This window comes from Gorilla gorilla, chromosome 1 (assembly GCF_029281585.2).
Source record: "Gorilla gorilla gorilla isolate KB3781 chromosome 1, NHGRI_mGorGor1-v2.1_pri, whole genome shotgun sequence".
Classification (NCBI taxonomy): Eukaryota; Metazoa; Chordata; class Mammalia; order Primates; family Hominidae; genus Gorilla; species Gorilla gorilla.
The window spans coordinates 107,349,919-107,377,815 of record NC_073224.2 but is presented as its reverse complement, the minus strand read 5'-3'; the positions used below and the strand labels follow the sequence as shown (position 1 = coordinate 107,377,815).

At 43.7% G+C, this 27,897-nt stretch overlaps 1 pseudogene; it reads left to right on the top strand.

The window, feature by feature from the left end:
* The first annotated feature begins 1,016 nt into the window (after window positions 1–1,016).
* LOC115936212 (myomegalin-like) overlaps window positions 1,017–27,897 on the top strand; it is a 33,637-nt pseudogene continuing 6,756 nt past the window's right edge.

The following is a 27,897-nucleotide window of genomic DNA, read 5'->3' as shown; positions in this document are numbered from 1 at the left end:
GGTTGCGGCAACCACAGCTACAAGTATTAACCACTACATGACCAAAAAGCCTGCTGACAACCATTGTACTTCTTATTTTTTTTTAATATAAAAACACTCACACTATTTTCTCTGCTTTATTCTTGGATGTCTGCAGATTTTCTTGCTTTTCTCTCTTTCATGTGTTTCTTCTTTTCTCTCTCCTCATTCTGCTACATAATTTTAAAAAATCTCATCTCTCAGGATCGGGCCACTGCCTCTACAACAAGCCTCCTGGGAGGTCTCGTTGTCCCATCAACACTGCCTTCTCTTGCTCCCCCCCCCCCTTTTTTTTTTTTTTTTTTTGACAGAGTATCACTCTGTCGCCCAGGCTGGAGTGCAGTAGCCTGATCTTGGCTCACTGCAACTTCCGCCTCCCAGGTTCAAGCTATTCTCCTGCCTCAGCCTTCCAAGTAGCTGGAATAGCAGGTGCATGCCACCACATTTGGCGAATTTTTGTATTTTTAGTAGAGACGGGATTTCTCCATGTTAGCCAGACTGGTCTTGAACTCTTGACCTCAAGCGATCTATCTGCCTCGGCCTCACAAAATGCTGGGATTACAGGCGTGAGCCACCTTGCCCGGCCAAATTTCAGGCCAACACCTGTTGACACACATTGCCAGACACACGGAATCCCTCGCGGAACACCGATGGACCCACAAAACACGCGGAGGCTGAGGTTGCTGACGATGCTAGCAAATTCGGTTCGCGGTGTCTGGGGTACAGCCCCGAGGGTCCACTGGCCACCTCTGCACAAGGACCAGTCTCCGCCGCTCCCCTCATCTCCACGCAGATTCTTCCCCACACACCTCCCTTTTCTTTGGGCCGCTGAGGCCTCTTGGACCTCTGAGGTGACTGCCCCGTCCCCAGCTTCTCTCCTTCCAGGAGCTTCATTTCTTGATCCTCTCCATAGTGGCTCAGCGATAAGCCCAAGGTCCAGCACGCGAATCAGAAACCTGATGGTTCTTTGGGTTTGCAGGGATCCGCCCAGAGAATAGATGAAAGTTAACAGGTACCAAGATCAAAACTACAGTGACTCATCAGAAACACTACGTGCTTGCCACTTTGCTGAGCAGTTTGCTGAGTCCAACGACTGCACGGGTCCTGGGTTAGTCTCCTGAATGTCTTTTGCCCCTACTTTGGGGAGTGTTGTCTCACTTTACGTTGTGGTAGCCAAGCCCCTAAGTGCACTATTAGCTTACGCAGTATAATTTTGCAGGGAAGACGGGTAAAGAGCCATAGTGAAGTGAAGAAATCCTCTTTCATTGGCCAGGAATTGAACCCGGCTCTCCCACGTTGGAGGCGAGAATTCTACTACTGAACAACCAATGCCTCTCTCTAGCAACTCGCTGGAGGATTACTGAAAAGAGTATCCAGAAAGAAACTTCCAAGCGGCCTTTTCAAGTGTCGACTCAAAGCTAACAAAGACATCCAAGCCAAATGTTTTTATAGGAAACTTTTACTAAACAAAGTTATAAATATCAAAATAGCTCATTTGTCGGATCAAACTCTTAACTCTGAAAAAGGTCTTTCTACCTGCATTACAAACCCCTATAATAAAACATCACAAATACCTTCATGGTTTTTTTTCTTCTAATTCTAAATCTTCAATTGTCAATCTCAAACTGCTGCCTTAGTGGTTCTGAGAAGGTAACCTAACTGGTAGTTTAGGTAAGTAAAGTTCAAATCCAGGGAGCAAATAAGCAGAAGCAGAATTAGAAGAAAGAGGAAATAAAAGGACAGAATCAAGGTAGAGGTGATGAAGAAACAAAGGTTGGGCCACTGAGTTAGTCTTTTGTCGCTGGTTTTTTTTTTGGCAAAAGAGTAATGATCGGTCTTGTAATCATTATAATACTATTATTTGTCTGCTTGAAGATATATAAAGCATTTGAAGGAAATGTGATATAAAAAAGATTAATAATGCCTGCAGTCAATATTTCATTGTTAGGGAGAATCCAATTTCCTAAGTTAATATGCTTTGATGTATTAGCTATGTAAGGAGTAGACTAATTTAAGGAAATATTGACGGTCAAAATATTAACATATTAGTCTTTTGATGAAGTTCAAATAGTAGAGAGATTTATTTCCTCAGTTCCCTGGAGAGGTTAAACTGAAGAGAAAAATCAAGAGTTTGCCCCACGTGTTGGTACTGGGAGTCATTATGACTTTTTCCAAGACAGGAGCTGTGAGTGACATGGAATCATGCTTCTTCTCTAGCTGAGAAGCCAAGCTAGGTCCAGGCTGAGTCATAAACTTGAGCCCAACAAGGAAAACACCCTTCACATTGACCTCACAGCACAGAATCTCCCAAAGAGTAGTGCACTGTCCTGGATGTTTCAACGATCACTAAAACCTGTTTCTAGCCCTGCCTAGCACACTTAGGCTTGCAGACAGCTACGTTCTCCTTCTGTCCTCACATGGTGGAGAGAGACAGAGAGCACTTTGGTCTTTCTTCCATTTCTTATAATGACACTGATCTCATCATGGAGATCCCATGGTCATGACCTCATCTAAATGGTGAGGACCACCATCCATCCTATTGGCCAAGCCAGATCTTTCTTTGGACAAACTCTCTCATTTTCACAACACAACAATTTCAGTTCAATTCAAAAAATAGTGTTTAAGTAAACCAGCTTACTGCCAGTTTATTACCACACTTTTCTATCTATCAGCTCTTGTGTCCACTAACATAAACAGACAAAAACTGGACTCCCAGCCAGGTGCGGTGGCTCACGCCTGTAATCCCAGCACTTTGGGAGGCTGAGGCGGGTGGATCACGAGGTCAGGAGATTGAGACCATCCTGACTAACACGGTGAAACCCCGTCTCTACTAAGACTACAAAAAAAAAAAAAAATCCCCTGTGGAACTTAAGTAAAATGTGGATTCATAGGCCTTAGCTCTACAGCTTTTTAAACAGGCACCTTATGGGATTCTGCTGTTGGTATTTCTCAGGTCTGCAGCTAGTACAGCAGGGATTGAATGACTTCCCTGTTAGACCCTGAGCTAGCCTTACCATATATGCAATTTCATTTAAGCATCTGCTAACTCCACTAGGTAAATGTTATCATCCTTATTTTATATAAAAGGAAACTGAGGCTCAAAGAAGTGAATAGACTTGTTACAACCCTGTTTGCTTTCACTCAACCCTGGTATGAGTTTGTTGTTGTGGAAAGAATTTATCTGCAATGTCTTGGTGAAAATTAGCTGTTTGGTCAATTTTATTTCTTCAACAAATATGAATGATTTATGTGGCAGGCACTTGTGTAGGCACTGGGGATATGGGTGAATAGGACAGACACAGTCCTGCTCTCAAGAAGGTTATCTCTATTATGTGAGCCAGACATAAAGCAAACAATTATCTAAGTACATTTTGATTGTATTAGTAGTTCTGTTTAGTGTTATTTATTTATTCTGTGTTCCTAAGACCCAATGGTTTGAAACTGACTGATGATAAATAATAGAACTGCAAAATTTATAACAATAAATTTGTTACAAAAAAGGTCTTATTTTTTAACAGTGTAAGTACTCTTGTTTATTCCAGAGGCTACTAAAAATAAGAACATATGAGGCTGTGTGGCACAAGTAAAGAAAACTAGCCTGCATGTCTTGAGACCAAGGTTTCTAGTGATGGTGCTGCCACCAAGAAGCTGTGGAAGTTTGGGCAAGTCTCTTACTCTTCCTGAGCCTTGGCTTTCTTGTATATAAAATTAGGGAGCTGTTGTAGGTCTCAGGTTGCTTCATGCTCTGGGGTATGTCTGAGTTTATCATGGGCTGAGATGTGGGTAAGAGGTACTATTAGGAACTGTTGTCAGGACCAGACCTAGCCCTCAATTATGTGTTTCCTGCAGGAACACCATGCTGAGCCTTTGCCTTGAGAATGCAGAGCTGAAAGAGCAGATGGGAGAAGCAATGTCTGATGGATGGGAGATCAAGGAAGACAAGGAGAAGGGCGAGGTGATGGTTGAGACTGTGGTAGCCAAAGATGGTCTGAGTGAGAGCAGCCTTCAGGCTGAGTTCAGAAAGCTCCAGGGAAAACTGAAGAATGCCCACAATATCATCAACCTCCTCAAAGAACAACTTGTGCTGAGTAGCAAGGAAGGGAATAGTAAACATACTCCAGAGCTCCTTGTGCATCTGAGCAGCACCATCGACAGAATAAACACAGAACTGGCTGGTTCTCCTGGGAAGCACCAACACCAAGAGGAGGGGAATGTGACCGTGAGGCCTAGCCCCAGACCCCAGAGCCTTGACCTTGGGGCTACCTTCCCAGTGGATGCCCACCAAGTAAGTGTGGGCTTAGGTGGAATGGAAAACAACTGGAGAAGGGCTCAATATGTCAGTGTTTACCATAAAAGTTTCTCCCATGTGAATCAGGAGGTACCAAGAGAAGGGTCTCTTTGTACCACAAACTATAGTAATAATATTCTGCCTACATTCAGCTTTTAGAAAGACTTTTATAACATAATATTTCTTGAGTACTTAATTTTTCAGATAACACACTAGGCATTGGCATGGGGCAATAAAACCAATGGCTGCCCTTGAGATACTTAATATGGTAAGGAAAGATGGCACACAAACAGGAAATTTTAACAGGATGTTGTAACTGCTGTAACATAGGGATGCATCAGCTTATGAGGCAGCCCAGACAAGTGGTATGTAATAACATCCCTTCCTTATCACTGCCATTTTTTTGTCAAATCTCATCACAAGCGTCTGTTCCTGGGCCTCAGATGGATTATTGGGATCCTCTCTAGGCAAGGAGGCATGCTGAATATTCAGTAAAATGGTGAATACAGGGATTCTGAGAGAATCATTGGGACACAATGCGAGGGGAGATGAGTGGAGGGTTCCACCCCTTCTCTTTTTGACCACTGAGAAAACATTTCCTGAGAGCTCCTCTGTAGACTTGATTGGTGCTGTGCTGTGTGCTGTGGATACAGACATGAAGAAAACATTATCCCAGTGCTCCAGGAGCTCCATCTGGAAAGCAAGTCACTGCCAAATGGCATGAGAAGTGCTGTGACAGACTTGAGTAAAGTACACAGGGTTCAGAAGGGGCAGTGGTCATCACTGCCTGGGGTTGACCTCAGACTGTCCTGATCCCTTTCACAGTTGGATAACCGGTCCCAGCCTCATGACCCTGGGCCTCAGTCAGCGTTTAGCCTACCAGGGTCTACCCAGCACCTGTGCTCCCAGCTGTCACAATGCAAACAATGCTATCGAGATCTCCAGGAGAAGCTGTTGCTGTCAGAAGCCACTGTCTTTGCTCAGGCTAACGAGCTGGAGAAATACAGAGTTATACTTAGTAAGTAACTATGACTTACTAGTAAAGAACTAGCGTGTGTGTCTTATAAGTTCTGTGTGTTCTATACAGACATAACGTGGTTATTGAGCACATGAAGTGTGGCTAGTGCAACTTGGACATTTGGTTTTATTTAATTTTATTTAATTTAATATAAAGTGGCCCTATGTGGCTACTAAGTACCTTATTGGACAGTACAGGTCTAGGGTCTTGGGACTCTAAATTAGTTTAGCTCCATTCAACATTTATTGAACCCCTGCGGATAAAGCACTTGCCAGCTTCAATGGGGCTGCTAGAGATGATAGTGTACAATCCCTGACTTACAGATATCTGGTCCCAACTAAAGCCTGGGTTATCAGAAGGGGAGATTATCAATGGCAAATGGAGGCTCCTCCTGTGGAAAGAAATTCTGCTTCCTGGAGCTGGTGGTCCCTTCTCCCACCAGTTCAGAGAAGCTTCTCTCCCACTATGGATCTGCCCTCCCTGCCCCAAAAGGTTAGGGTATGTGCCATTGAGGCTGAGGGCACATGTGGGAAATTCAGACATTCTCTAACACCTGCTGTCTCTTCCCAAGCAGGTGAATCCTTGGTGAAGCAGGACAGCAAGCAGGTCCAGGTGGACATCCAGGACCTGGGCTATGAGACTTGTGGCTGAAGCAAGAATGAGGTTGAATGGAAGGAAACCACCAGTCCCGGTAACAGCACAGGATGTGGGGCTCACCCCTCCCTGGAGTCAGCTGTCACATTTGGGTTCTGTTGGCCAGTTCCACACCTGACAAGTAGCGGGGAAGAGGAAGACAGGAGGTTAATAGGAGAACTCTTACCCAAAATGAGGCTGAGTATAAGCTTGAATTTCTACAATTAGTTTTTGGCATACTGCTAATAACAATAATAATAATAATATAAAGTTCCATCCAACTGATTATTATAGAAATACTAAGGCCTACTTAGAGACCAGAAGAGGTTTTGGAAACATGCAAACCCTGAGTTAAAAATAATTTTGTTTTGCATTATAAAAAGACTACAACTATAGGGCCACCCACCACACTGAAAACCAGAAGAGAAGAAAAAACACAACCTCTCTCATTCTTGAGGCAGTGTAGTGTGGCAGTTAAGAGAAAAGATCCCGGGGCCAGACTGGTTGGTTCAAATCCCAATTTGTAAACTTTCCTATGCCCCAGTTTCTTCATATGTTAAAATAGTAATAAAGGAACTACCTACCCCATCAGGTACTAATGTCAATTAAGTGAGTAAATTCTTATAAAATGCTTTAGAACAGTGCCTGGCATCTGGTAAAATGCCATGGATTAGTTCTCATTCTGACTACCACTGCCCTAATACACTGATGTTAACATGCTGATATATTTATTCAAAGTCTTATTTTCCTATGCCTATTTTTCACACAGTTGTAACCCAATACACTTTTAAATTATAGTAAAATTTAGAGAGCATTTAACTTTCAGCATGCAGGAATAGCTTGTCCTACATACTTGTGGCCATCCTAAATAGATAAGGCCATGTGAACGTCTTAAGAAACATCAGTGTGTGTGGAAGGAACACAGGACATTGGAGGATTTGAATTCTGGCTTTGCCATGTGCTAGTTAGAGTGATCTAGAACAAGCTAGTTTACCACCTCCCTTTAAGTTTTGGTTTCCCTGGTCAGTAAAACAGAAAGTGATGAAATCTAACTTGTAGGTATAAGGAGGATAAGAAAATTTGTATTTGAATGCCTAGTACAGTGTCAGGGTTGAATAAAGTACTACTTCAACTTTTCCCTAGAGATTATTGTCTGCATGACCAAACCTGCCTCCTCTCAAAGGCAGTGGCCACAACAGCACATCCAACTTTCATTTAGGAAGACATCTTTGTCTTTTTTTGGAGTGTGAGGAGCACAACAGCCTCAAGGAAATTGTCCTGATGGAGGGGCTGTGCTCTGAGCAGGGGTGCCAGGGCTTAACGCTGGCTAATTCCTCTGAGAGGAAGCCCTTGGAGAACAAGCTAAGGAAGCAGGAAGACTTCTGGGTATATGGAAAGTCAGAAAACATCTCGGTCCTATGAAATGACATCAAAGATCTGAAGGTCCAGCTGCAGAATGCCAACAAGGTCATTCAAAACCTCAAGGGCTGGGTCTGGTCTCTCTTGGTTATGAGTGATTATTCATCTAGTCTGGAAAGACCTCAGAAGCTGAGAGCTGTTGGCACCCTGGAGGCGTCTTCACTTCATAGTGTCCCTGATGAGGATGAGGTATGGCTGTCTGATGGCACTGGGGCTTTCTACTCGCCAGGGCTTCAGGCCAAAAAGGACCTGGAGAATCTCATCCAGAGAGTATCTCAGCTGTAGGCCCAGCTCCCAAAAAGTGGACTAGAAGGGAAGCTGGCTGAGGAGCTGAGATCAGCCTTGTGGCCTGGGTAAGGATGGCACTGTTTGGGCACTTTCTTGATTGAAAATGTGTAAGTTCATGCTTGGCGTAGGGTAGCTCAGGCAGTTGGAAAAAAGAACATGTCTGGGTATTCACAAGGACACTGATTTAAATGGTAGATATAGGTCTGCAGAAAAGACAGGTAGGCAACCAGGAGGGCATAGGATGATGTCTCAGTATCTGGGAGATACCAGGTCTCCGGGATTTCCTCTTAGGGATATATTAGTAAAGTAATAGTATATATGGTATAGTATAGTAGTAATACTGGAATCAGACTGCCTAGCTCTCATGCTTACTACCCAGGCAACCTTCTTAACCTTTCTGAGCCTTTGTCTTTACCTATTAAATGAGGATGATAAGAGAACTCATCTCAAAGGGTGGATATTTGGTTTACATGAATTAATACAAGTGCTGGCCAGGCGTGGTGGCTCGTGCCTGTAATCCCAGCACTTTGGGAGGTGGAGGCCGGAAGAACACCTGAGGTCAGGAGTTCAAGACCAGCATACCCAACATGGTGAAATGCTGTCTCTACTAAAAATACAAAAATTAGCTGGATGTGGTGGTGCATGCCTGTAATCCCAGCCACTCGGGAGGCTGAGGTAGGACAATCGCTTGAACCTGGGAGGTGAAGGTTGCAGTGAGCCGAGATGGCATCACTGCATTTCAGCCTGGGTGACAGAGCAAGACTCTGTCTCAAAAAAAAAAAAAAAAAAAAAAACTTAATACAAGTGCTTAGAATAGTGCCTAGCATATATTAAGCTCTCAATGCTATTTGCCATAGTTATAAGTGTTACTGATACTTTGTGTTGAAGACACAGACATTCATCTTGCTGTGTCCTGGTTATCTATTGCTAAGTAATAACCACTCTAAAACTTAGTGACTTCAAACAACACCTTATTATGCTTCATGGTTCTATGGTTTGACTGGGCTCAGCTGGGTGGTTCTCACTTAGGGTCTCTTGTTTTGGGTCCCATCAGTTGATGGTATGAGAGTTTATGTGATGGCCATCATTGCAAAATACAGTCAGCCACAGTATCATAACATAGAAGAAATTCATGCATCAGGTGGTGGTTAAAACAGAAGACATGAAAGGTTCTATCTAGACTTAGGATGAAATGATTCTAATTACTCATTGAGTAACAGCTGTGAATCTACGTGATACTGGTGCTGTAAGGGATGTAAAATGAAGAACTATCTTTATTCTCACAGACTTTATGATTTATCTAGGGACACATAATTAATATATATATTATTAATATATATTATATATTATAATTAATATATATATTATTTATATATTATAATTAATTAATATATATAAAATATGTCCCTAGATAAATCATAACAGTTGAAGAACAGAGGCATGGTAAATTTTTTTGCTGTTGTTTTGTTTTGTTTTGTTTTGATACAGAGTCTCACTCTGTCACCCAGGCTGGAGTGCAGTGGCGCCATCTCAGCTCACTACAAATTCTACCTCCCAGGTTCAAGCAATTCTCCTGCCTCAGCCTCCCCAGTAGCTGGGATTACAGGCATGCTCCACCATGCCCAGCTAATTTTTGTGTGTTTTTAGTAGAGGAGGGGTTTCACCATATTGGCCAGGCTGGTCTGGAACTCCTAACCTTGAGATATGCCTGCCTCGGCCTCTCAAAGTGCTGGGATTACAGGCGTCAGCCACCACACCTGGCCCATACTAAGTTTTTTAATGCAATACTTTATCAAGGTAGAATTTACTCTTAAATACCTCCTATGGTTTATGTGCCAGAATTCAGCTTGGGGGAGTTCCTTAGAGATGTTCTCATAGAAATCTCTACAGAAGCCCCCATAACTCCATAACTTAGCATCCATTATTTCCATACTTACTCTTTCCTCTTCTGTCCTGCATTAGGAAATATGATTCCCTGATTCAGGATCAGGCCTGGGAACTGTCTCACCTACGGCAGAAAATATGAGAAGGTAGAGGTATTTGTTATCTTATCACCCGGCATGCAAAAGATACAGTAAAATCTTCTGAGGATCTCCTAAGGAGCAATGACATTGACTACTACTTGGGACAGAGCTTCTGGGAGCAACTCGCCCAGGGAAGCCAGCTGACAGAGAGGCTCACCAGCAAACTCAGCACCAGTAAGTTGGCCACAGGGCTTTGGAATACTCTCAGTCACCCCCATAGTTCCAGCCCCTGGTGGCCACCACATCTCCACTGCAACTTTTTAACCTAGGATCCTGTTTCTATTTCATTTCCTGGGGCTAATACAGAATGAAGACTGCTCAGTGGGGAGCATGAAGAGGAACACACAGGGCTGGAGATGCCATGGTTACAACTATAGAAACTTCACCACTCATGGAATGTGACCTGTGGGGCAGGGGCAGCATCTATCTGATGCTAAGAGGGAGTAGGGGACATGAGATGGTAGGGCCTTGTTATAGGAGGAAGAGCCCTGAGCTAAGAATTGCAAGACCCAAGCTCTAGCCTGGATGCTGCCACCAACTCGCTAAATGCCTTATCCTTGTGGTGTCTCCATTTATGGCATGGCAATGTACGTGAAGGTACTCCATATATGGATAAAGCGCCATGCTCTTTTATACATGGTTTAGGCACTGGCTGCAGTAGTTCAAGGGCTACATTGGTATTATTGGGGTCCTCTACTCAGAATTTCCAGAGAATATCCAAAGAAGTAAAGTAGGATCAGACTTGGGAGCCACCTAGCCCACCTCCTGGTGGCAGATGCAGAGGTGGGGCAGGGCTTCTTGTCATCTCCTCAGAGACCAGTGCAGGTTCTGCATGAAAGCTGTGGTGGGACATATGCATTGGGGAGCTAGTCTGCACCAGGACTCGGAGGCTGGAGTGTCCCACAGGGCATCTGGGCAAGGGCCTCATGGTTAATGGAACAAAAGACATTTTAAATGTTTTACCCTGATTTAGGGCAGAGGAAGTCATGATGGTGACCAGCAGGTCAGGGACAGTGAGGTCACTTCTCTAGACACACAAGCTGAGGTCTCCCAGAATAACTATTCTGGATGCACACATGAAATGCTCACTACTGTGTCTCCAGATAGGCTCCTGCATTTGTAATGCGGGAAGTGGGACCAGCCTAATTTCTTATTGTTTCTTTCTAAATTTGGTTTGCTGAGGATCATAAAAGTGAGAAAGATCAAGCTGGACTTGAGCCACTGGTCCTCAGGTAATTCAGAGGCGAATCTGGGAAAGAGATTGGGACTAAGGCCCAAAGGGTCAAGGGTGGCGGCAACTCCACAAATCAAGGGGAATAAAGGAAAGTGCTAAATGTATTGAATTCATGCATTCATTGAACACTTCACTGTTGTTTTTAACTAAATTCTTCCTTCCCTTTTGGTTTAATCACATTGGCACATTAATTCTCCAGGCTTAGTAACCTAGAAATAGTCTGAGCTAAACGTGAACTAACTAGGTTTCAAGAGTCTTCTGCCCCACTAAGGGTCCCGCTTTCCTGCTGTGTGTTTAATAAGTAGAATGAGCTTTTTGCAAAGTTGGCCTGCCCCAAGTTGGGTTGACAGCTAGTTTAATAGTCACTCAATTGCCCTGGGGGTAAAAAGGAATCATATAACAGGACCTGGTGAAAGAGGCCTAGATGGTGTAGATCACAAGAAGGCTGCAGTGCCTCAGGACCCACTTCTCAGTGAGTTGCTTCATATAATGATCAATGAAATACGGGCTCAGAGTCCATTGTAGCCACTAGTTGGGGTTCTTTGTGTCATGCTTGTGTCTCAGACTACATAAATGCTTCTGAAAATATCTGTAGTGAAGGACACAGTGTTGTTTTTTGTTTTGTTTTGTTTTTATTTCTAATCCATCATAGAAACATACATGGTCTGAATTCAGTTAACTATATGATTCCATTTATCATGCTCTTGGATGCTGGAACAATGGTTTGCTCTGCGTTTCTCAATGCTTGCTTTCAATTTTTATAATTGTCTTGTTGGAGATGGTAACAAACAGTTCGCAGGCTGCAACTGTTCCAGGGATCATACATTAAGCAGCAGTGCCTTAAAAGGAGGGCTAGCTATGTCTTTGCTTGTCTTCAGCATATTATGTGTCCAGAGCACTGGGTAGCTATTCTTTCCCCATCTACACCCCACCTACGCTCCATCCCTAAGCAGAGGTGGGTTATTTCTATTATTCTCTGCAGGCATGGTCCCCTTGGCTTACTTGGCTTTTCCTATGAGCCATAGTCAGGACAGGTTGGTTTGGGTGACCCTGGTTTTACCTGTTGTCCCCCTTCTCCCCACCAGGCTCAGCAGGGAGCTGCAGGAGAAGGAGAAAGTGATTGAAGTCCTGCAGGCCAAGGTGGATGCTCGGTCCCTCACACCCCCCAGCAGCCATGCTTTGTCTGACTCCCACTGCTTTCCCAGCAGCACCTTTTTCCTGTCTGATGAGCTGGAAGCCTGCTCTGACATGGACATAGCCAGCGAGTACACACACTATGAAGAGAAGAAAGCTTCTCCCGCTCACTCACATAGCCTCCACTTTCTGGGTGGTACCATCTTTGTCTAGACTGAGTGGAGAACTCAGGAAACAGGACTTATAGCTCCACCGTGGTGTGTATCAGGCTGAACATGGCTGTGGGGCCAAGTGTCATGCACAAGCACCAGTGGATCAGGATCTTTGCTCTACTCCTGACTCTACAAGTTACCTCTGTCACCCTGGCCTCCATGGGCATGTACATGCTGTTGGGCACAAGGTGAGCCATCATGGGGAGAGTGAGAAGATCACAGCAGACTCTTCTTCCTTAATTACTCTGTCGGATAGATCTTCAGAAGCCCTGTCAAGTTTCAATGTTTAAAACTGTTTTCCCTAAAAGCAATTAAAGGGCAGGTAGCCAATGGTGGGGGGCAGAAACCAAGGCTGACCCATAGAGAATGTCTAACGTAGAAGACAATGATTACATCCTAAAACACAACCCAACAGTGCTGACACCATTTCAGATCAAAACTGCAAATACACTCAAATTGCCAGGTAACACAGCCCAGACATTCTTTGAGGAGGCATTCTGATTTTAAATCCTCCATTCTTCATCTTCTGCTCTGTTTGAACCCAAAACATTTAAGCAGATGTCTACAATTCTGGAAGCAAAGCTTTTCTTCATGATTCTGGTCCAGCTGCTGTCCACTCTGGCCTAGAAACTTTGAAACCAGGCTCAGGAAGCATTGGAACACTTCCTCTTCCTTAAGATTTTGGTTGAATTGCCTTCAGGGAAATGAGGGCAGCAGAAGAAAGCATTGTGCTTTCTGGGAGCACCTCTACTCAAGTCAAACCTCACAACAAACCACACTGAAGGCAGCCAGCCAGTTATGGTGGGAGGTAGGAGGTGAAGACAAGGTTTGCCTTTTCCTTGCCACCCCTGGTACAGGGCTGTGAATGAGCAGTGTACCCTCTGGCAACTAAGCTGGACTTGTAAATGAAATGCACCCTTTTAACTGCCCCCAAGATATGCACCACGTACATATCAAGGACTGCCAATCCATTCATACATCCATTAATGGTAATGTACTATGAACAGAACCTTGTCTGAGGCTGTTCTCAGCGTCCTTGGCTATGAAATAAGTAGCACTATCTCTTGGAGAGGATCTCCATGCAGATTTAATGGGTAACACATATAGTGGATCAGTAGATGTGAATTTCTTTTCATCCTATGGCTGTTGTAATCCTGGGAGAAACATTTTTCCTCTTTCCTCCCAGGATAAAATGAGAGAAAACCAATAAAAATGTTTCTTTTTAAATGGTCAGCCAACTACTGGTCAAAGCTGGTGTGCGGATCAAAACCTGATGTGGATTACTTATTTTCTAAAATATTTTCTTAAATCAGACACAATTGGTGAATGAGGGTGGTTTCTTGATTCTGTCTAGGTTTTGATGCATTTAGGCCCCTAACAGTCCAAACCTCTGTCCTTGAAGAAAAATCAAACAGGCAGCAGAGAAAAAGGAGATGAAGCTCTGTCCCATTGGCTGTTGCATACCTGAATGGGCCTGGTCGGCCTCCTTGGGGGGATTCTGGGGAGTTGGCAAGCTGATGGGGTTGCTGCTGGATTTGGCCTTAGCCCCCAGAGATGCACTGGTTGATGACGGTTTAGAAGACAATACACCAGAATGACTCAAATGATGGATGGAATCTATAAAACCCATGAACGAAAGAAAACGTTTGATGTTCTACAGAGAACTGGGATCCTGGCCTTATATTTAGCCAGGGATACCAGGGCTAGAGTCTTGCTTTCAGGGAAAGAACCAAGCACAAGCACTGTTAGCAGTGTTCATTTTCTTTCTTGCAGACAGATCCTATAGTGAGGTAAACCACCTTAGGGACGATAGTGGTGCTCTGAGCTCTGGAACATGAAAACGGCAACTCCAAAATTATCAGGCAAGACTAGCAGCATTTGTGTACACCCACATATGTTTAGGGAACACTGCTCAGGAATAAGTAGCAAGATCATTGTAGGAGAGATGAAGGAGGTTTTCCATCTTAAAGAAGATCTGTCTGACAGAGTCGCCGAGGAAGAAGAGTCTCTAAAAACCTGTCTGTAGGTGGGCTGCCTAAAGATCACCAGGGAAGACTTTTTTTAATACAAATTTCCTGTTCCAAGAATTTATAATTCTGTAAGTCTACATTAATGCCTAGACAGAATCAAGAAGGCCTAAAGAACCTACATATATTAAGAGTTTTTGCTATGTGATTTAAATGCCCAGAAGGGTTTGCAAGCCATTTTGTCTAAGCCACTCTACCAAGGCATCTATTTTTAATTTGGTGATTGAACACGTTGATTTGGAATTCTGAAGTTTGTTTCCATCAGAGTCCTCAACTGCATGCACTAGTAATGAAAATTTCCCCACAGCCTTTGTTCATCTCTCTCCTACTCAGGATGGGACCTGATGCCATCAGAGAGGAGTTCTAGGTGGAGAAAGAGTCTTGTCCCAAGGCCAAGGACTGATACATGCTGGGAGCAGAGCCCCAGGGACCCTTGAGAGCATTCAGGCTCTCTGACTTTTCCATGCCCAGGATTGCTGGAGTGGGGCTCAATAATGCCACCTTACCTTGTTTAGCCAATTGCTTTCAAGATAAACACACAGGTTGTATGCAGGATAGTCCTGGCAGGGGAGAAGAGGCAAGGTCAGCCAGGCCAGCTTCTCTGGTAGCAATGGTCACTCTTGGCTGTCTCATCCTGTACCACACTAGGTAATAGCCACTCTGCAGGGTGATGTCTGGTTCTCAATCTTTTGCTCATTCTTTTCTCTCGTTTTGGTGATGTGTCTCTTTTCTCCCTAACTTTCTGTTTCTAGGCATTTTCACTCCATACCCAAGCTGACTAGACTTCCTCAGGCACCATTGCCCTCAGCTCCATCCAGTTTCCTGCCTTTCTACCCCAATGGCCCTCCCCTCCTTGGCTGCTGTAAGACACCGGTGGTCTCCTTGGCTGAGGCTCAGCAGGAGCTGCAGATGCTGCAGAAGCAGTTGGGAGAAAGTGAGCACTTCTGCATTCGTGTGCTTGTGAATGGCAGCCCCACACTGTGTTGCTCTGCATGGATTGGGCTGGATGGCAGAGTTTAAAAAAACAAAATGGGGACATGTTACAAATGGAAGACTGAGGGAAAGCTCTGCTTGCTTATTTTTTGGAAATGTATTTCCTGTTATTTCTCTGATGTGTGTCTCATCAGTTAACAGGTAGATATGTTCAAGAGGCTCTAGACCTGGTGCTCTCACACTGTAGACAGTGTAGGATACCACCAAGTATGCTGAATCCCTGACAGACTGGTGGACTGCTCATTGGTAGGGGATGGGAGGAGATGTTATGCTTTGGCTATGCAGGATGAAGTGGCCAAGAAAAAGAGGGCCACATTCAGTGGGCTCCTTTGTGTGGCTATTACACTTTTCTGCTGTGAAATGCTGTTAATCAAGTTCAGTTCCTGACATCATTAGGTTGGAGCAAAAAGGGTAATGGTACCACAGTGCCAGCTATGGCATCTGACTGTGAATCCTATCTTCTGACTCCCAAAGATAATTGACCTTATACAGTTATGTAGACTGTGGACAGTCCCCTTTTAGAAAATGCTTTGATATATTTGTAGGCTGGATGCTCATCATAAATTTAGTATGCTGGTGGTCATTGATAGCTTAAAAAAATGACAAACCTTCACATGAATTTGCTCTCTCGTAGCACCTTAAGCACAACAGTTAGAAAGCAGTTTGAATGAACTTAAACTCATTTGTCAGGCACTTTCTGTGCCTGCAAAGAAGCTTAGGTGAGCAAGACACTGATAGGGTCACCATGCCAGCAGTTTCTAGTGATGCAAGACAACAGCCAAGAATTTGCATCCTCCTCCCTGTAGCCCCAAATGTCATGTGGACTAGCCTATTTCTTTCCTTCTTCCTTTTTTTTTGAGACAGGGTCTCACTTTGTCACCCAGACTGAAGTGTGCAGTGGCATGATCTCAGCTCATTGCAGCCTTGACCTCCTGGGCTGAAGCAACTCTCCCTCTTCAGCCCCCCAAGTAGCTGGGATTACAGGTGTGTGTCACCATGCCTGGCTAATTTTTGTATTTTTTGTAGAGATGGGGTTTTGCCATGTTGCCAAGACTGGTCTAGAGCTCCTGAGCTCAAGTGATCGGTCCACCTCAGTTTCCAAAAGTGCTGGGATTACAGGCATGAGCCACTGCACCCAGCCTAGCCTATTTATTTTGTTAACCCAGCAAATGGATACTTTGTCTAGTGCAGGGAACTCTAAAGCTCAGGGAAGTGAAGTTACTTGTTCAAGGTCACTAGGTGGGAGAGATGGGCTTGAGTCTGGTCTTCCGCTCTAGGTTTCGTGTTTCTGTTATACCTTTTCTACTTAGGATGGCTTTGTCACCATCCTGCTTAGAGTATGGGGCTGAGATCAGCTGATCTAACTCTGGGGAATCCTTGCAACAATTTTTTCCCTCTCTTTAGAGACCAGTAGGAGGTTCTGGTGTTTCTGACCTAAAACTTGTTACTTTAGCAGTTGTGGCACCAGCAATGGGTGGGCAAAAATGTCCCCCAAGACAAATGGCAAGAGTATTTTCTAGCTTCCATTTCTTCCCCTTGCCTCCTTTTCCTTTATCTATCCACATTTGTCCATTTGTCTTTGCCCAAAGGGAAGGATGGAAGGAGAGCACTGTCCATGAAAAAGGGTCTGTTGTTTTGGGTTAAATTGGAATTACATCAAGTCTGAGGCCATTGATTGGAGATCAAATGGTCCCAGCCTAGATGAGGAAGATTGTAGCCCTTTCTTTCTCCACCTGAAGTCAAGGTCCTCTCCAAGGGCCGTTGCTTATCCAAGCTCACTGTTTGTGTTGAGCCAATTTTCCATGTGGACAGTGGTGCATGGTGGCCTCTCAGGTCCCTGGGTTAAAATCTTGTGCAAGAGTCTGTATGGCATCTTTGCATGGTTTAGAGCATGTACTGTGTATTGTGTGGCCAATGGACTGGAACATGAGAATACTGATCATTGTTACTGATAGACTTAAAACCTCACATGGCCTTGATTAAAAAGTAAGCTGACTATCTACAACCACTGATTTCTCCCTTTGCCTTGTGTTTGGATGGGGTTGAAGGCAGTTTGAAAGAGGCAGGAAATCATGTATTTGTTGCATCCCTTCAAAAATATAGGTGCTTAAATTTTTAATCTTCTTCCTTAACTAAGTGATCCTGATGAATATCTAGTATTTTGCAAATTGGAGGAGAGACTCATCACAAGACTTCTCAAACTTCTGCCTGTTAGAATCACCTAGAATAAATTTAAAACATCCATTGTTCAAGATGTATCCCATATTGATTAAGGCAAAATCTCTGGAATCCAGGAATCAGTATATGTTTCCATACTTTCTCAGATGATTCCAATATGTACTGAAATTTGAGAACCAGCTACAAATGGGGCTAAAAGCTGGCAACTGGCAATTACACTAACCCCTCCGAGGAGTTTGGCTTGGTTGGAAGAAACAATGACCTCACTCCTGTTGCTTAGGAGGAGCTACCTGTCTATTCTGCTGCCCATGTTCATAATCCCTGAAAGAAAGCGGGCTTCTGAATTTTCTCCTAAATTGCACTTCTGCCCACCTCTTTCCCTATCTCCTCTATGCTGGGCTTCTTTTTACAGAGAAGTGGAGATGAAGGGGCTCAAGGGAAAGGCCTGTGATTTCAAAGGGTCTATGAAAGTGTCAGCCTATGAAATGAAAGTCCTACCTGCCTCTGTGGAATAGTATTCAATTATTCTTTAGACAGGAGTGATGACATTTTGCAGCTCTTTGAGTCATGTTGGATGGGATCCAAATAAATACTTGCCTTACATAGGCCCTTCCCCAGCCTCAGCCTCAGCAAAGAGTTCTTCATTCTGGAGGAATTAGGGCCATCATATCCAGCTTGACTTCATGTCCCCTTTCTCTTCTGAAAAACTCCAAGGTGGAACTGACATATTGACCGGTTAGTTTCAGGGGAAGGCAAGTACATGTAGACAAACAAACATTCATGTTCACAGGTAAGCTCAGTCCTGTATGCCACTGCACTCACAACTTGTAACTGTGGGAGTGAATCCTACTTTTAGAACTTTCCTTGGAGTCTGTCATGAAGGATTGTAGTAGGAGCCAGGAGCAGGGCCACTGGACTTTTCCATTGTGTATACTGATGACTTTAAGATACTTTATTCTCTACCTCTTGTGTCTCCTGCTAGGAAATACAAAGGGTGAGAATTACAACCTCTAGGTTACAAGCCTTAGTCTAATTGGTATACCACAGTGAACTGGGATCTCTGACATTCCACAGGTCTCCTTTTAGTCTCTATTCTTAGTAATCACACACTTCCTTGAAAATCCTTCCCTTCTGACACCACATTTGCTTCTTACTCATGTTTCTTTCTGCCTAGGTGCCAGCACTATTCCTCCTGCTTCCACAGCTACATTGCTGAGCAAAGACTTGGAAACTGGCTCTTCCCACTACCTCAACTCTGCCCAGCCTGACTCTCCTCCAAGAGGCACCATAGAACTGGGAAGAATCCTGGAGCCTGGGTACCAGGGCAGCAGTGGCCAGTGGGACATGATGAGTCCTCAGAAAAGGAGTGTATCCGGGGACCTATCCTCAGGCTCCTCTGTGTACCAGCTTAACTCCAAACTCACAGGTAAAGCACAAAGTGGAGATGGCAGCCTTTGAAAAGAAGTCTCATTCAGAGTCTATTCTTTTCCTACCCAAGCAGGACTGTTTCATTCCTCCTCCATCCCTGGCTTACAGAGTGGGGGGTATAAAATGCAAGACCTGTATCAGGGCTCAATCCTTTCCAAGTACATTTCTTCATTCTCCTGCCCAGGGCCTCAGAGCTCTGTAGGGATATGGGAAAGTCAGGGGCCCACCTCTTGCGCTGTCATACTCATGTCCTTCCATCTCTCTGCAGCCTGGACTCTTTGCAGCCTGACCTCTTTGCAGCCCACTCTCTTAGACCCCTCTAGAATGCCAGGCATAGATGGGACTTTCTTCCATCGGTCAGGAGTTGTCACAGGAAAGGGTGCAAGGGTGCAGCTCCCCAACCCTGCCCATATATCCTGTGAACAAAATTCAGTCACAGCAAGTGGAGAGGTATAGCTAAGCTCATAAATGCTGGGATGCTACTCAGTTCCAACAGTAAGACAATCGTGATTTTCAGGAAAAGACTGAGCCCAAAGCAAAATGGTTCAGTTAATATCCGACGTAAGCATCCCTCTGACTTTTCTGCATCTTTTTCCTTTGTTTGGCTGGGGGAGGGGGGTGGCGTCATCCCCTCTGTAATCTGCCTTCAGATCTCTAGATCCTTCCAGGCTATTCTTTCATCTTCCATATTAAAAATGATTTCAGGGAAGCATTCAGTGTCAGTCATTAACTGCATAGGGTGAGTGTAAGATCACATACTTTTACTTTAGGCCTTCTTTCTAAGGGTGGGAGGAAGGGCTTTGTCCCTTGCTAAAGAATGCTCACTCATGTGTCAGTAAGAAGAAAGGTAGAGTGAGGTCTCACCTATCATCCTCATAGTCACACCCAGGAGGTGGCCATACCTTTCCAGATGCTAGGCAGGCCTTGTCCAGAGGCCTCAGTTATTTTTCTAAAACATGTGGAACTCTCACAAGACCCCTGTGTGGGAGGAGGCCCATGGAGTTTTTTTAGCAAGTGACTGTTACGTGTTTGAAAGCACATTGACTGTTTAAACAAACTACCATTCCTTTGGGTGTCCGTGTGACAGCACACAGTTGGCAGAAGACTAGTGATATTTACAGGTCTTGCTGCAAGGCCCCTGGCTAGGCCCCACACCCATCAGTAACCAGGATTCTCCATCTCCCACCTCTCTCCATGTCCTGTTGGTTTGGCTACAGGGGCTGTCCTCCTGGAAGAGCATCTTGGTGAAATCCAGAACTTGGGCCAGCACCTAGAGGAATCCATCTGCATCAATGACCACTTACAGGAGCAACTGGAACACCAGCTGAGCTCTACTGCCCATGGAACTGGTAGGAGAGGCCCAGACCTTCCTGTTTCTGGCTCTATTTAGGGACCTTTAGGCAGAGCTTCACAGATATTCTTTACTTCACTTGCTCTTTATAAATAGTCCAGCAAGGGAGGTGGGCAAGTACTGTTATCCCTACTTTCTGAATATATCTGAGTTTAGAGAGTAACTCTCTTTAAGGCAGAACTAGATCTGGTCCCCAGAATCACCTGACTTCTCACCCCATACTTAATCTGCTTATATACTGCCTGCTGATGTATGTGCCTTTGTTGTGTGATTGATAAGTGATGGAGCCAGGTCTGTAAGTGTCCTCCCAACTCCACCCCTGGCCACTTTACCAAGGTGGCCTTTCTCCTTAAACTCTCCTTCCAAGCTACTGTCACATGGAGGCCAGTCTTTCCATATGTTTTTATCTTGCCTATACCATAGCAGCAGCTGTTTAGGGAGACTGAGACTCTTGCACCATTGCAGTTATGGCATGTGATGATGCATGCAAAGAATTCACTGAGAAGAGGCACACAGAAAACATGTACCCAGCCCCCCATGCTTCATTCAGGGCCAGGCCTTGAGTCCTTGGGGTTTTCTGCTGGGTTGGGGCAGTATCTTTGAGAGATAAAGAATGGGAAACTTTTGGAAGCTTCTGTTACCCAGAAGTATACTTTCTGGGACAGGATCCACTTCTAACTTCTACAGTCAGGGCCTGGAGTCCATATCTCAGCTCTGCAATGAGAACAGAGTCCTCAGGGAAGAAAATTGAAGACTTCAGGCTCAGCTGAGTCATATTTCCAAAGGTACATGGTCAAAACCCACAAACTGTGGTCACTCTTAAGTTTCGTTCTTCCCTGGCCACACTAATCACCAACTGGAGAAGCAAATAGAAGAAGGTAGAGATAACAGAGCTACTCAGATCCACCAACCCAAACTCACAGCTATTCTCAGTCTAGAGAAGGCTGCTTTCTAAGATGTGCCAACTATGGGCCCCTCAGACTCCTAGTCCCCGGGAGTGAAGAGCTCTAGGAAATCCATCATTTCTGTACAACCCACCTGCATATATCCAGAGTCACCAGCTATCAATCTGGATACCAGTCTGATATCTGTTCTACCTCCCTTCACTCACAACTGATTTGGAACCAATAAAGGGGGGGGTGCAAATGCCTATCTTCCCTCTCAAGTTTCTCCAGACTTTATTGCAGCAGTGTGTGTTGCTCCTGGCCCTGCTCTGCCATACCTCTGCCTCCTCACCACATCCCTCACTCATAGACTCAGGGCTCCTCTCTTGTCAGTACTCCTATGACTCCATGCCAAGTGGCACCAGCAAATGCCCCCCAGCACTTTCCCAGCCCTAGCCAGGGGGCACTCACAGGTGGGCATCATTTCTCGTGTGGCTGGGAGATAGCTGACCTTGGTGTTCATCTACTTGATCAAATCAATGTATTATCGATAACAAAGTATTTTTATTCACAAATATTTATTGAACTGCCATAAAAAGACTGAGAGTAGTATCCAAAAGGATTAAGCCCAGAATGAAGGAATGCTTGTGGAAAAGGAAAATGCCACCAAGAGATATTTCTAAATTAGCCACCTAAATTAATTAATTAATTTAATTAATTGATTTCTATATTAGCAAGAAAATTTGAGAGGAAATGTCACTGCTGGGGGACGATAACAAAAGTTAACAGATAAGAAAGAGGGCAGAACTACTAAGCTACCATTGCATGCTTGGAGAGAATAGAAGAGACCTCACAGGTGAGAAGACAGTAAGAGATTTAAATGAATACAATTTGTCAGGCTCAGGTGAATCTTTCCCCAGAGGACTTACTGAGCCCGCAGCTGTATTTTTAGAGTGTCTTCAATAATCTTTGACAACTTGTGAAGATCAGAGAAGTGCTGCAAGTTCAAAAAAGAACAAATATCCCAGTTTTCAAAATAATGAAAATGATATATTCCAAAAAGAAATCTTGATGTTGATCTTTGTCAAAATTCAACAATGGATTATTGAACAGATGGTATGTGAGCACTTGGAAAATGGTGAACATTAGAAACCAGAATTTCTCTAAAAGCAAGGTAGGACAGATTAAGTGGGATGAAAGGTTTTGCAAAGAGAGAGATGCACCATTCCCCAGGCTGCGGTGGATGTTGAGCCAGCATGCTCTTCCCCACCAACATAGGGCCTTCCTTCCCTGCTCCTTAGCTGTTTGTCAGGGCAGATGTGCTTGGGGTCATCTTCCTGCTGAGCTCTGACCTCATGATAATAAATCAATCCTCCGTGTTCCTCTCACCAGAGCACTCCCAGGAAATGGAAAGCCTGAGGGGGCTCTGCTGTCCTCTCAATCCCACCTTCAAGAGCTGGAAAAGGAGCTGGAGCACCAGAAGATGGAAAGGCAGCAGCTTTTGGAAGACTTGAGGGAGAAGCAGCAAGAGTTCTTGCATTTCAGGGAGGATCGTCTTTCCCTCCAGGAAAATGACTCCAGGTAAGAGGGGACCCATTGACAGAGAAGGTAGCATTCTTCATTCTTACATTCATTCTTACATTAGAAGAAGGGATATTGGCAAGACAATTGGTGTCCTCTTTTGGAAACCTCAATGTTCCCTCTGCTATTCCTGATTTTTGTGTGTCAGTTGTTGGATAGGAAGGTGCTTTGAGCAGAAGAAAGTACTTCTCTGGGAATGCCTTGTCACTCCCAAGTTGAGAGAGTAAAACTCTGTTATAGAAATTTTCAGTATATCAGAGACATGACAAAGAAGGGTTCCCATGCTTCCAATTAGGTATAGGACATTAGTCTCACCATCGCCTAGGAAGCTTCTATACTGGCAGTGATGCTAGGTCCCATCATAAGCCCTGTAACTGCTTGTCAGAATGAAAAGAGCACTGTAGGAGCAGTAAGGAGACTGTGCTGGTGTATCTGTTCTGCTCTGAACTAATGTAGGTAATGGTGTGTTTTCAAGCAAAGTTACTTGACCTCCCTCAGCCACCATTTCCACATCTGCAAAATAAAAGTGATGGTCTTCATGACCCCCTGAGTTGACATCTGGGGCTCAGATGTAACCCTACCCATAACCCTTTATGAACCCCTGGGTTGACATCTGGCTCTCAGCTTATTGCTCTGGTGTGACTGAGTGGCCCTGCCATTTCAGTGGGCCTTGCCACTCCCTGGTCAGACTGCAGCACAAGCTGGTCTTCCTGCAGCAACAGTGTGAAGAGAAGCAGCAGCTCTTTGAGTCCCTCCAGTCAGAGCTACAAATCCACAAGGCACTTTATGGCAATTCCAAGAAGGGGCTGAAAGGTTTGTGTTCTTCTCCCCTTACCCCATGAACTTTTTGTCCTTGCATAGGATGCTAGTGAGGTCTCTCCTTTCGGAGTTGTGGAGATCATGGGAAGCTACAGAGTTCTGTCTCAGAAACCCCCACCCAAGCCTGGGGCTCCCAGTAGGAACTCTCATGCACAAAGCCCAAGGTGACAGGTTGGTAGCACGAGCAAGATCCATCCTGATCATTCTTAATTACTTTAAGAAAATCTGGACATTCCCATTCTAGACATTCCTATCAATGTCTAGATTATAACTTTTTTTTTTTTTGAGATGGAGTCTCGCTCTGTCACCCAGGCTGGAGTGCAGTGGCATGACCTCGGCTCACTGCAAGCTCTGCCTCCCAGGTTCTGGCCATTTTCCTGCCTCAGACTCCCGAGTAGCTGGGACTACAGGCACCCGCCACCACGCCCAGCTAATTTTTTGTATTTTTAGTAGAGACGGGGTTTCACCATGTTAGCTAGGATGGTCTTGCTCTCCTGATGTCATGATCTGCCCACCTCAGCCTCCCAAAGTGCTGGGATTACAGGTGTGAGCCACCACACCTGGTGATTATAACATTTTTTAAAGCAAAAGAACAGTCCTAATGATATCATTTGAAAAGGCCTCTAATATTGTCAGTGATACATACTGACAACCCATTCAGCTCAATGTAGCAGGCAGTCTGCTCCCACCCTGACCCTTTCCCTAGTGACATCTGGCTCTCAGCTTATTGCCCTTTCATTTAATTTTCTCAAATCCTGATTTAGTTTCCTGATTTTCTAAAGAGAAGGTGAACTGGAATTTGAAGAAATACAGGGGCTTACCAGGCTCGGTGAATAGCTTAAGTTCAAAGTCACGGTGAGTGTTGAGTCAATGGGGACCAGCCTGCCCACAGGAGAAAATTAAAAGACATGAAAACAAACAAAAAAACTTCATAGAAATACCACTAATAAGACCTAAATTTCAATCCTGGATTTAAATATTAAGGACATTTATTGAAGACTTTGCTTCCTGCTGAAATAATAATCTAATATTTGAGAATTTTGATATATTTCTTCATTCTTCTTTAAATGGAGGAGAGTACTCAAAACATAACGTTAATAAGTCACAGCAGGCTGAGACAGAGGGCTGACATCAATGTCATGAAATTTAGCAAAGATTAAAAGCAAAATCCTGAGCTCGATTAAAAATATCAGTGGTAGAAATATAGGACGAGCATAGAAATATAGGACAGGCAGCCATTCATGGACTTCAGGGTTTGGGGTTTGATAGAAACATGTTCATACAAGAATGGCATAGGCAAAAGGATGCTAGAAATACCAGCTCAAAATAACACTACAGTAGTGTAAGTGTGATGTTCATCTGTGGAAACCATGTCTAAAATATTGTTAGATTATAGGGCACCATCTTTGAAAAGGGCATTGACACACTAGGGAACATAATGAAGACAGGGCGCACAATGGTGTGTACCAGAAATCTTGAACTGGTCAAAGAAACTAAAGAAATTTAGGCTTTCAAAAGATCTTGAGGACATGAGAACTGGCTTCAGATATTTGAAGAACTGTCAGGTGAAAAAGAACTCATGTATTTTATGTCCCTCCAGAGGGCTAAACAAAGAGTGAAGGGCAGTGGAATTTAGATTGGAATTATCATAAATCCTGATTTAGTTTCCTGATTTTCTAAAGAGAAGGTGAACTGGAATTTGAAGAAATACAGAGGGGCTCATCAGGCTGGGAGAATAGCTTAAGTACAAAGTCATGGTGAGTGTTGGGTCAGAGGGACCAGCCTGCCCAAGGAGAAGCTTGGGGTTTGGGGAGTGAGAAGTCAGGATGGTGGAGCAGAGTCATCAAATCTTGAAAGCTCACAGATCAGGGGGAAAGCTGACATTCTGTACAGTAGATAATGAAACTAAGTCTGTTCTTTTTCAAAGAAGATAAGTATATGATGAAAACAGAGCTTTAAGATGCTAAGTCTCAGGGGATGTCCTGGAGTTGGGAGACATTAGAATCTGGGAAACCTATTGGAGGGGTCTAGTGATATTCTGGAACATTAAGAGATGACAGTCTAATATAAGGTGCTATTGGGAAGATGAAAGGGTACAGATAGATTTTAAAATGTCTCTTAAAAAATAAGCAAAATTTAATGAGAACTTGGATTGAGAAAGAGAGAGAGCAACATCACAAAACTTTGGGCAAAATTCAAGAGTAGATTATTTACCAAAGTCTCTAAAACTAATTCATCCTGAGCTGCCTTTCCTTTCATGCTTTTCTCCCTGCCTTTTAGGACTCATTTCAGAGCTACAACCACTAAACCTCCATAATCTCTTATCTGTAATTTCAAAATCCAGTAAGGTCTCCAAATTAAATTTTTCAAATAGTCATTTAGTGACAAAATCTAGATGAACTGACAAGAGGATATTCATAAGTCTTTATTTATCTACTTAGAATATTCACATAGCTCATTGCAGAAATAGTTATATGTTTGATTAAGGATTGTGGCTCACCTCCAACTGGGTACATGTTATATACTATATATGCACCCTGTTGCCTTGCTAAAAACTAAAACAAAATTTACTTTTCGAGATACATTTGGCCTTAAGGTTTTCAGATAAGGGATTGTGGACTTGTAGAATATTTCTTAGATCTCTTCATCCCCAGTACAAAGAAATAAACAACTACATGTGGTGAATGGAGGTAAATATATATACACGTATATATTTATATATATGCATATATATTTATATATATGCGTATATATTCATATATACATGTATATATTTATATATACATGTGTGTATATGTGTGTGTACATATATATGTACATATATTACATATATACACATATATAGTATGTATATGCACACAACATATATACACACTATATATAGGTGTATATATGTACACACGTACATATATACATATATACATGTATATATACATATATACTGTATACATATATACACATATACATGTATACATGTATATGTGTATACATATATACATACATATATACACACACAGAGAGAGAGAGAGAGAGAGAAGTTGAAAAACTCACTTAGTTTTAATCCCTCGTCTAAGTTGCCCAACTCATATCCTCACATGCTACCAAAAGGCCTCCTCCTTCTCCTCTTTCATTTTTGAGAGTGAACACTGTCAAATCTCTTTCTCCTTCATCCCCTACCCTTCTCTAGCTCAGTGCTGACCTTCTACCTTGGAGGATCCTATACTTTAGCCTACAGGACTAAGGTTACTATGGAGATGAAATATGGACTTACCCTCATCTGCCAATCAAATGCTCTATAGGTGCATGTGTGTAACTTAAACCACAGGGAAGTTTCAGACTGGATGTGTGCCAGCTCAGTGCCATCCCCAGGCCACACACAGAAATGGTGACATCTCCATCATAGATGGGTTGCATGAGACTCAGATGATAGTGGGGTCCTTGGCAGAAAAGAATGTCACAGAGAAGGGTTCTGACAAGTGCTTGGAAATACTTGGGTCAATGTTACCAGACTCCTCTTCTCTCTTAGCTTACAGCCTGGATGCTTGTCACCAAATCCCTTTGAGCAGTGACCTGAGCCACCTGGTGAGAGAGGTACAAGGTCTGAGAGGGCAGCTGGAGCAAAGCATTCAGGGGAACAATTGTCTGTGACTGCAGCTGTGACAGCAGCTGGATAGCGGTGCTGGCAAAGCCAGCCTCAGCCCCTTCTCTGTTAACCAGAACTTCCCAGCCAGCACTAACCCTGGAAACAAACAGCTGCTCCTCCAACGTAGGAAGGAAAAGGGACTTAGAAAGCCCTCAGCCAGTGGGGAGATCACCAGGATGTCTGCAGCAGAAGGTGCAATCTGCCTGGTCTATGCTCCTTAGGGTCAGGTTGAAATCAGAGATGCTCTAGTCTAGCAGCCTGAGTGAAAGTGTGGGATTTAGGCCAGGCCAGGCTCCAGATTCTGAGTTTACCACTTAAAGATCATTTGATTTGGGCAAGGTGTTTAAAGTCTCAGAGGTTTAGGCCTTAGTTTCCTTATATTTAAGATGAGGATAATAATAATATATACCTTATATGATTTTGAGCATTAAATGAAATCATTTACAAGTGCTTGGCACACTAAGAATTGCTCAATAATTAGTAGCTGTATATGTTCATATCTTTTTCTTGGATTTGCTTAGTGCTTTAGTATTAGCGAAGTGTTTTCACATATAGAATTTCATCTGTAGTAAAGCAGGTTTTGCTGTCTCTATTTCACACAAGAAAACTTAGGTCTTGAGATATTAACAGACAAGCAAGGGTTTAGAGAAGTTATGGACAAAGCCAGGATCAGAACCAGATGTTGTGATTTTCAGTCTGTGTTCCTTCCAGCTCATTGTGTTCTG